Here is a 10,152-nt window from a genome sequence, read left to right on the forward strand (position 1 = left end):
ATTCGCCTACAGTATTTAGCCAAATGCCTGAACCCACCTTGAAGCAAAAACTTAACATGAAAGTTCAAACACAAGGAAATAAACAACTACAGTATCTGACTTGTAGAAGACATCAGGGAAGTTTTAAATGTTTGATGTTTCATTGTGTTTTTAATATTCTGTTGGAAGCTGCCCAGAGTGGCTGGGGAGGCCTGGCCAGATGGGTGGCATATAAGTAAATTATTATTAATTATTGTTGTTGTTGTTGTTGTTGTTGTTATTTCTCAGTGCAATCACTTAATGCAAGTATCTAATTAGACATGAATTAGCAAAAATCTGCTCAAGCTTCTGGCTTCTGGACTTACGTTATGTGGAAATTGATCAATAAAAAATATTTAAAAAAGAAAAAAGAGAAGGTTTCTTGGATAGCAGAGGGGACAGGTCTGCTGGAATCCCAATCCATTCGGGTAAAAACAGTGTTGAGAGATTGAAGGCCTTAAGGTAGTGAGAGTCTGGGAGGGTGTAGTTGGCCAAGTAGACAGTCTCCCCACCAGCCAGGTAGCCGGCCCAGCGGCCAAAAGTGCCAATTGTCATTATTGTGTGGTTGCAATGAACAAGGAGAGCAAAATCCCTCGCTGGAGAGGACTCGCGCCCATCCCCAGAAAAATACACATCCCCCCTGGAGGCATTGATGTTTTCTTTGCACCACTCCATCCCATTGCTGGTCACCACAAAGATGGGACTGGGGTACTTCTCTCTAAAATAGTTCATGGCTTTCTCCAAATAGCCTCTGTCAGCCACCACACCTTTCCAGCTGGGCATCACATGAACATAATCCCCTCTGCGGACATGCACGCCAACATATGTCACCTCCTGGCGCTGCCCCCGTAGCTCCTGAAGATATTGATTGGCTTCTTCCTTGATGTGGTCATGGAAGGAGAACTCCTGAAGTATCTCTTGGCGGATATGGTGATAAAAAGTGTAAGACCATGGGTAGCCCGTCAGCCGGACATACTTGCCTTTGATGTGTTTATAACTCTCTGACATCCAACTTCGCAGAGGGAAGTCTTTCCAATGGATCTTTTTATCCACTTCAGCACTGATCACTGGTAAAGTGATTCGGAACATTGGTGACAGGTACTTGTGCATGGCGGGATAAATACAGGCTTGATGTCCATTCATCTTGGCTAAGGCATAGAGGGTGGCATATTCCCCCATCTGGTTTCCCAAACGGCCATCAGATTTCACTGTCCATATGCCACTAGCTATGATCTTACAGGATAACCTGGATGAATTTCCCATCTCTGGGAAATTAGATGCATTCTTGACGCTGATCCTCCACTGCTGATATGGCATCTTGTCATATAGGTGAAAGAATGCAGAGAGGGACAGGAGACCGAAAAAGTAGAGGAAGAATAAGAGGGCAGGTTGGCTGAAGGAACATCTTTGTGGGAGATGCATAGCTGCACAATAGGAACACCTAAAGGAAGAGCAAAGTGGAGTGAAAAGACAGGTGGTATCTACACACAGATCACAACCACTGATATATGTCAGTGATGACTTGGACTGTGTTGCCACACTTCATATGATACATGTTTATGTGGAAGCAAATCCTATTGACTTTGATGAAACTTACATCTTTGTTCTATTTGAAGTCAAAGTTTCTTTTGGCAACTACACCATTTTACTGATCTGACCCTCTCTGCTTCTGTTAGAGGCAGGACAGGGGCGCCAACTTGTCCTCCCTCATTAAGAGGTTCCCCATCCCCTGCCGCCCCCAGGCAAATGCTGCCATGTTGTGTGGGGGTGGGACTGTGCTCAGCCCGGGGGTAACCTGTGAAGCGTGGTCCAGGAGCAGTCCAGAATCTGAAGGTTCCGCTAGGCATTAGTCCGACAGGGCCAAGGCAGGACACGAGGCAGGAAACCAGGCAAGGACAGGTACAGCATCTCAGGCAGCATCTGGCATGTTGCAATGTTGCTCCCGCAACCTGGGGTGGGGTCCGACAGCCTTTTATCTTTGTCAGAGTAACGGCCGGTCCTGATCCCCCGGCGACTCATCTCCCTGTTTTGCCCAAAGGCGAGCACTCCTCCTGCGAGTACTCAGGTCTCTCCTTCTCTCAGACCTTAGTCTCTGCAGCTGGGGAGATGTCGGTGGGTTACTAGACCCAGGGGCTGCCTCAGCCTCCTCTGACCCAACCGGTAGTGGAGCAGCTTTAAGTGATGGCCTAGCTCAGGGGTCTGCAACCTTTAAGACAAAAAGAGCCACTTGGACCCGTTTCCAAAGAAAAAAAACTGGGAGCCGCAAAACCATTGCGACATTTAAAACAAATACATCTCTGGAGCCGCGATCTGACAGCGGGCGGGAAGGTGACGTCGGGACGGTGCGTGACTAACGCACGCACCGCCCCCATGCGACGTCACAGCCAGTACAGCGCCCGCCACAGTGGGGAGTGTTGGGGCGCACAATGCGCCTCCTCCCCTCGCTAGTATCCGTCCCGGAGCCGCGGCAAAGCTGTAAAAGAGCCACATGCGGCTCCGGAGCCGCGGGTTGCAGACCCCTGGCCTAGCTGAAGGCAATGAGGTAATCCCCGCATCTGGAGCCAGGACAGGCTCAGGCCCCTGACTTGGCCCAGCTGGCGTTTGTTGCAGGGGAACCTGTGCAGACTGGAACTCTTCAGGGTCAGGCCACAGACTTGGTTCAGATGATGCCTGAGGCAAAGGATACGGTGCAGACTGAGACTCCCTTGGCTCTGAATCCGAGCCCGAGTCCCAGGCCATCACAGGGACATGCAGAGGGCGATTTTCATCCTCTGTGCTGCCCGTTGCTGATGGGTGAGCACTGGCCCATTGGGTGGGAGGCCCCCCCATCACCACAGGGGGGGGGGCAGGATGGGTCATGTGATGCCAGGCCCTCTCAATGCGGGGGGTGGGTAAGTTGATGCCCCTGTCTTACAGAGGGTCTAATTCGTAAAATGGTGTAGTCATCATAGCATGCATGTACCAGAAAACAACAAGAAGTAAAATAATTTAGACTGAGATCCGCACGTTCCCTCTTTCTTCCTACTCATTTAGCCATCCTACTTACAGGGCATTTTTAATTCATATCTACAGTGGAACCTTGACTTATGTACAGCTCTACTTATGTACGATTCCAGTTACGACCTTCAGTCGGTGCCTCGACTTATGAATTTTCCTCTAGATACGAGCAGAGGCCTTGCCAACAGCCCAGAGCTCACCCGGCTGGCTGCGGAGCAGCGCTGAGGCCTCTGCTGCCAGGGAGAGGGCCCCCATCCCACCCACAAAGCTTTGGAAGAGGTGCTGCCTGCAAGGGGCACAGCAGGGCACACTGCAGCCCCAAACCCCGCTGAGGAACTAACCTCAGGAAGTCCAGAGAAGAACCTGGCCTGGCAAGAAAAAAAGTGACCCTGGCAGAAGTGAATCAGCCCTATACTGACCCTTGCCCCACCCCCAACTGCCGTTTTAGGGGGTGTTTTACATCGTCTAGAATGGATCAATTCACTTTTCCATTACTTTCTATGGAAAAGTGCGCCTCTACTTATGTACGTTTCTAGTTATGACCTGACCTCCGGAACGGATTATGGTTGAAAGTAGATGTTCCACTATAGATAATATGTAGCCCCCTAGAACAATACGTATTTAGAATTCCAGTCTTACAGGCTAGGAGGAACAACTGCAATGGCTGGACTTTGGGGGTGCAATTTATTCAACGGAAATGTGATGTCTCTGTTTCTCAGCTTAACCTGCCGAACAACACTCCATTCTCTCCATTGTTCAACTTCTCTCGCACCTAGACTTTCCTTCCTTGTGGTCTTTGCGCGCGCTCTCTCTCTCTCTCTCTCTCTCACACACACACACACACAGCAAAGAGCTCACCCAGCACTATCCCTCAGCTGCTGATAATTGAAGGATTAAATTGGAGAACTAACCTGCAGTGACTCTCCAAAGGTGTTCTATCTGGTCAGAATTAAGGAAAAGTCAAGCTTTGTTTTCTCTGCCTGTATGTGGGATTGGGAGTCGCGCTCCCTGGATACTGCAATAGTATAAGGAAGGGCCGTGGGTAACTGCTTTACACTCACTGCTGTTAACGTAATTTTTACAAGTGAGTTTGACTTCTGTACAGACTCATCATGAAACCCATGCATAATGTGCGATTGGACTTCAGACCTCCTCATGACTCCCTGCTCGGGTGTTTTCTGTATGCAAATTAAGCAAAAAAAGAAAGAAGTCCATATATTCACTCATCTCTTTATATACACACACAAACACACACCTACACCATCCTGCTTCAATAGACCGCAGGACAGTTTAAAGCATAGAACATAATAAACCAGGGGTCCTCAAAGTTTTTGAACAGGGGGCCTGTTCACTGTCCCTGTACATTGTTGGGGGCTGGACTATAGTTTTAAAAAGATGTGAATGAATATTTAACTCACCCACTTTTGATGGTTTGTTGACCAATAAGAAAGCCTGGAGGCGGAGCTTACCTGATTTTGAGGCTCAGCCAGAGGTTTTAACAGTTAGTTCGGTTGGTTCTTTGGGGGAAGGGAGATAGAGGAGTCAGAGTGAGTTAGAGACAGGGACAAGACTGAGAGGGAATAGGGTGACAGTGTTTCAAATATATTTTAAAACTTGTTTGTGTTTGAAATAAACTTTAATCTTCATTGTTAAGTCTACCTGACTGAGACTCAATACTTCACCCAGGAACCCTGGGTTTCCCCCCACAAAATTGGTGGCAGCGGAAGAATAAAGTACAGTGGTGCCTCGCAAGACGAAATTAATCCGTTCCGTGAGTCTCTTCGTCTTGCGGTTTTTTCGTCTTGCGAAGCACGGCTATTAGCGGCTTAGCGGCTATTAACGGCTTAGCGGCTATTAACGGCTTAGCGGCTTTAAGAAAAAGGAAACAAACTCGCAAGAACTCGCAAGACATTTCGTCTTGCGAAGCAAGCCCATAGGGAAATTCGTCTTGCGAAGCAGCTCAAAAACGGAAAACTCTTTCGTCTTACGCGTTTTTTGTCTTGCGAGGCATTCGTCTTGCGAGGTACCACTGTAGTGGTGTACAGGTCAATAGTCTGTGAAATGACCGGGGGCTCTGTATGAACGCCACAGTGGCCTTCCCATTCCCCGTTCTGTGGCACGAGTGGTTGTGTGTTGTGTTCTGGTGGGTGAGCGAATTTCAGCATCCCCTCCCCCCAACAATCAAGCAGCCAATGCTGAAAATCGCTCACCCACTGTAATGAAGCGCGAACCCGAGATTGTAAGCGGCGATTGGCTGCTTGGTTGTTGGGGGATGGAGAATGCTGAAAATTGCTCACCTGCCGGAACGCAGCACACAACCACAGGCAGTGAGCGTGAGGAGGAGGAGTTCGAGAGCGACCCTCCCAGGAGGCGCCCTATTGGTCAGCGCTGAAGCCCGTCAGACTCATTGCGGCGCTCGAATTGACCCTTTCCACGTTAGACAGAGGTGGGTTCTGCAATGGCCGGGCGGGCTGGGTTCAGGACCCTGGCGGGCCAGATCCCTGTCTCTCACTCAAGGTCCTTCCACCAACCATGTGTGTCTAATCCTTGGACCCCAATAATGACCCACAGCAGAGGACACCAGTGGGGGGGGGGAGAGAAAGAGAAGAAAGGGGGGTTAGTTACATAAAAGAAATTATTCAAAACATTCCTGCTAGGGTGATATCCAACTGTTCTGCTTTCTGTTAAGTAATGTTTTCCCAATCTTCAGACACAAATGTCTCAAATTCATTTTTATTTTATTTTTTTGCTTTTCACACAAACAATCCAAAAGGGGTTCTCTAATTAAAATAATTCATAATAAATGTCAGCCATGAAGTAATGCCTCTGGTGTATGTTTCAGATGATTATCTTGTTTTCTGATCTCCATGACACAGCTGAAGATTTCAGGGATATAGTTATCGCATTGCAATTTTCTGTTTGTTTCAGCAAGTCTACGCTGAAATGATTTAGTGAATCGGTTAAAAGTGGAAGAGGAAATTGAAGGGTGTAGCAGCTGTTCCTGCTCCTGTATCTCCCAAATCTGTTGCCATTGCTTAGCAGCCTTCTGAGGGCACTAGCTAGCTGATCATAAAACAATGTTTGTACACTAACACCTGGGAGAGTCTGCCTGGTTAAAATGGGAAATTAGAACTTTACAATGCAGTAAAATCCAACTGCTTTTCACTAGGGATGGGCAAATCTGGAAATTTTGGGTTCTCACATTTCCAGTCTTAGTTTGGTTCTCCAAATTTCTGTAAGTGGTTTTTTAAAAAGGCAACAGGCTTGTGATACAAAGGACTGCTGAAGAGGGTGAGATGAGAATAAGTGGCAATGGAAGAAAGGCTGAGAAGAAGAAGGAAGTCAGGATGGAGGACAAACGAATTGCAGGAAGGGAGTTGGAGAAAAAAGCACCAGCAGGTGACAAAGATAGAAAGGAGGTACTGAAAGTTATGGAAAGTGAGAAAATGACAGAAAGGATTTTTTAGATAAGAAAATGCAAAGCTAATGGTGGTGGTCACTTACCCTCTCAAGAAAAATGGTCCCAGAAATCAAAGCGAGGATGCAACCATTGAAAGGCTTCAAAAGTTTGACCAATAATACATGAAATATTGGTTCATTTGTATTGGGAAAAACATCATGCCAATATCCCTTTGTGTGATATGAGGTATATCCTAGTGCTATTAATTTTAAATTAAAAGTGAAAATGTAGAAGTGAGTCCCTTGTTCTGGGTCTGGACTGGATGAAGACCACTGTTCTAGAGACTATTGTCTCTTTGACAACCCCTCAAGTAGAGTTATGTGCCTGGTTGTTGTTGTTTTATTTTACAACTTGCTGCTACTTCTTTGTAATAAGACTCCTAATTAAAATATAATTTTAATATAATTATAATAGGGCTTGCATAACTTCCCAGGGAACTCTTCAGCAGGGTTGAATTTATGTTTGATGAGGCCCTAACCTACTGAAGGTAATGGGGCCCATTATATGTCCAGCTGTCCTTTGTCAACAACAAATTGCCACTGTTTTTTTGTGTTCAATGTATGCTTTATGGTGATTTATGGACCTAAGAGATATCTAAAGCCATTTCCACATAACAAATAGGAGCCTACACAACACAATACACTGTTGCTGTATGTAGGTTTTATTTTATTTGTTTTTTATTCTATATTTTGGAAATGTACATCCAGGTGTGTTTTTTCATTTAATTATTTTGGGGCCCGCAAGAGATTGTAGTACCAAGCTATAATTTGTTTAGTTTATACGTAAATCCGGCACTGCTTTTCAGTATTTGCCTACAGTATTTAGCCAAATGCCTGAGCACAGAGTATCTAATTAGACTTTAATCAGCAGCTATCTGCTCAAGCTTCTGGCTTCTGGACTTGAGAAGGTTTCTTGGACAGCAGAGGGGACAGGTCTGCTGGAATCCCAATCCATTCAGGTAAAAACAGTGTTGAGAGATTGAAGGCCTTAAGGTAGTGAGAGTCTGGGAGGGTGTAGTTGGCCAAGTAGACAGTCTCCCCACCAGCCAGGTAGCCGGCCCAGCGGCCAAAAGTGCCAATTGTCATTATTGTGTGGTTGCAATGAGCAAGGAGAGCAAAATCCCTCTCTGGAGAGGACTCGCGCCCATCCCCAGAAAATTAAACATCCCCCCTGGAGGCATTGATGTTTTCCTTGCACCACTCCATCCCATTGCTGGTCACCACAAAGATGGGATTGGGGTACTTCTCTCTGAAATAGTTCATGGCTTTCTCCAAATAGCCTCTGTCAGCCACCACACCTTTCCAGATCTTGGGCATCACATGAACATAATCCCCTCTGCGGACATGCACTCCAACATATGTCACCTCCTGGCGCTGCCCTCTTAGCTCCTGAAGATATTGATTGGCTTCTTCCTTGATGTGGTCATGGAAGGAGAACTGCTGAAGTATCTCTTGGCGGATATGGTGATAAAAAGTGTAAGACCATGGGTAGCCCGTCAGTCGGACGTATTTGCCTTTGATGTGTTTATAACTCTCTGACATCCAACTTCGCAGAGGGAAGTTCTTCCAGCGGATCTTTTTATCTACTTCAAAGTGGAGCACTGGTAAAGTGATTCGGAACATTGGTGACAGGTACTGGTGCATGGCGGGACAGATGTAGGCTTGATGTCCATTCATCTTGGCTAAGGCATAGAGGGTGGCATATTCCCCCATCTGGTTTCCCAAACGGCCATCAGATTTCACTGTCCATATGCCACTATCTATGATCTTAGAGGATGACCTGGAAAAATTACAGGCAGAGTTGGTGGTAATGAGGGAAGCAGATTGTCCCCTCCCTGGGAAATTGGATGCATTCTTGACGCTGATGCTTAGCCGCTGATATGGCATCTTGTCATACAGATGCAATAATGTAGAGAGGGACAGGAGGCCAAAGAAGTAGAGGAAGAATAAGAGGGCAGGCTGGCTGAAGGAACATCTTTGTGGGAGATCCATAGCTGCACAATAGGAACACCTAAAGGAAGTGCAAAGTGGAGTGAAAAGACAGGTGGCATCTACACGCAGATCACAACCACCGATATATGTCAGTGGTGACTTGGACTGTGTTGCCACACTTCATATGATACATGTCTATGTGGAAGCCAATTCTGCTGACTTCAATGAAACTTACATCTTGGTTCTATCTGAAGTCAGTGATAACAATACCTTTTTTTGGCAACCACACTATTTTACTGATCTGACCCTCTCTGCCTCTGTTAGAGGCAGGACAGGGGCGCAGACGTGTGTGTCCCCCCCCCCGCCAATGAGGGGGCCACCATCCCCCACTGCCCCCGAGCGAGTGCTGGTATGTTGGGTCGGGATGGGACATGCAGAGGGTGATTTTCATCCTCTGTGCTCCCCATTGCTTATGAGCGAGTGCTGGCCCACTGGGCAGGAGGCTTGGAGGGTGAAGATCACCCCCCACCTTCACCAGCCCCGCAACCACCACAGGGGGAGCATTGGCATGCCATGCGGGGCCAGGAATGGTAATGTGCTGCCTGCCCCCCTCAATGTGGGGGATAAGTCGGTGCCCCTGACTTGCCTCTAACAGAGGGTCAAATTAGTAAAATGGTGTAGTCAGCATGCCATGCATGTACCAGAGAACAAGAAGAAGTGAAATAATTTAGATTGAGATCCGCACGTTCCCTCTTTCTTCCTAGTCATTTAGCCATCTTACTTACAGGGTGATTTTAATTCATATCTAGTTAATATGTAGCCTCCTAGAAGGATACGTATTTAGAATTCCAGCCTTAGAGGCTAGGAGGAACAACTGCAGTGCTTGGACTTTGGGGGTGCAATTTATTGGATGGAAATGTGATGTCTCTGTCTCTCAGCTTCACCTGCCAAACAACACTCCATTCTCTCCATTGTTCAACTTCTCTCGCACCTAGACTTTCCTTAATTTTGGTCTCCCCCCCCTCTCTCTCTCACACACACACACACAGCAAAGAGATCACCCAGCACTATCCCTCAGCTGCTGACATCAAAGGATTAAATTGGAGAACTAACCTGCAGTGGTTCTCCAAAGGTGTTCTATCAGGTCAGAATTCAGGAAGAGTCAAGCTTTGTTTTCTCTGCCTGCATGGGGGACTGGGAGTTGCGCTCCCTGGATACTGCAATAGTATAAGGAAGGGCTGTGGGTTTGACTTCTGTACCGACTCTTCATGAAACCCATACAGGTCATAATGTAACATAAAAGGATTGGACTTCAGACCTCCTCATGACTCCCTGCTTGGGTGTTTTTGTATGAACTTTAAGCAAAACAAAGAAAGAAGTCCATATATTCACTCATCTCTTTATATACACACACAAACACACACCTACACCATCCTGCTTCAATTGACCGCAGGACAGTTTAAAGCATAGAACATAATTAACCATATATGTCAACATATAATAGTCATTCAATTCAAAAATTTAAGAGAGTTCTATAAATACAATTTATAATAAATGCATAGTGATACATAATAGTATATAATCCATACCAAACAGCATGGTTGAATTATATACTTTGTCATCCCAGCAACTAATTCTTTAACTCATGCAAATATTATTTATTATTGATTCAATGTATTCATCACTTTTTCTTGCCAGAACAGCTCAAAGTGCTTACAAAGAAAACAAAAACCCAACACAGCTCAG

General features: G+C 46.3%; 2 pseudogenes across 2 annotated transcripts; both read right to left on the reverse strand.

Annotated features, from left to right (window-relative positions):
- Positions 1-333: 333 nt before the first annotated feature.
- Positions 334-3,432, reverse strand: LOC309517687 (galactoside alpha-(1,2)-fucosyltransferase 2 pseudogene; annotated as a pseudogene). Its single transcript, XR_014224613.1, has 2 exons — positions 3,357-3,432; positions 334-1,459 (listed from the first exon to the last, which is right to left on the reverse strand). The product of XR_014224613.1 is annotated as a galactoside alpha-(1,2)-fucosyltransferase 2 pseudogene (transcript).
- Positions 3,433-7,350: 3,918 nt separating this feature from the next.
- On the reverse strand, positions 7,351-8,381 carry LOC309516737 (galactoside alpha-(1,2)-fucosyltransferase 2 pseudogene; annotated as a pseudogene). The gene has a single exon. The product of its transcript is annotated as a galactoside alpha-(1,2)-fucosyltransferase 2 pseudogene (transcript).
- Positions 8,382-10,152: the final 1,771 nt, after the last annotated feature.

The sequence above is a fragment of the Podarcis vaucheri genome, assembly GCF_965113315.1.
Source record: "Podarcis vaucheri genome assembly, chromosome: 13".
Taxonomy (NCBI): Eukaryota; Metazoa; Chordata; class Lepidosauria; order Squamata; family Lacertidae; genus Podarcis; species Podarcis vaucheri.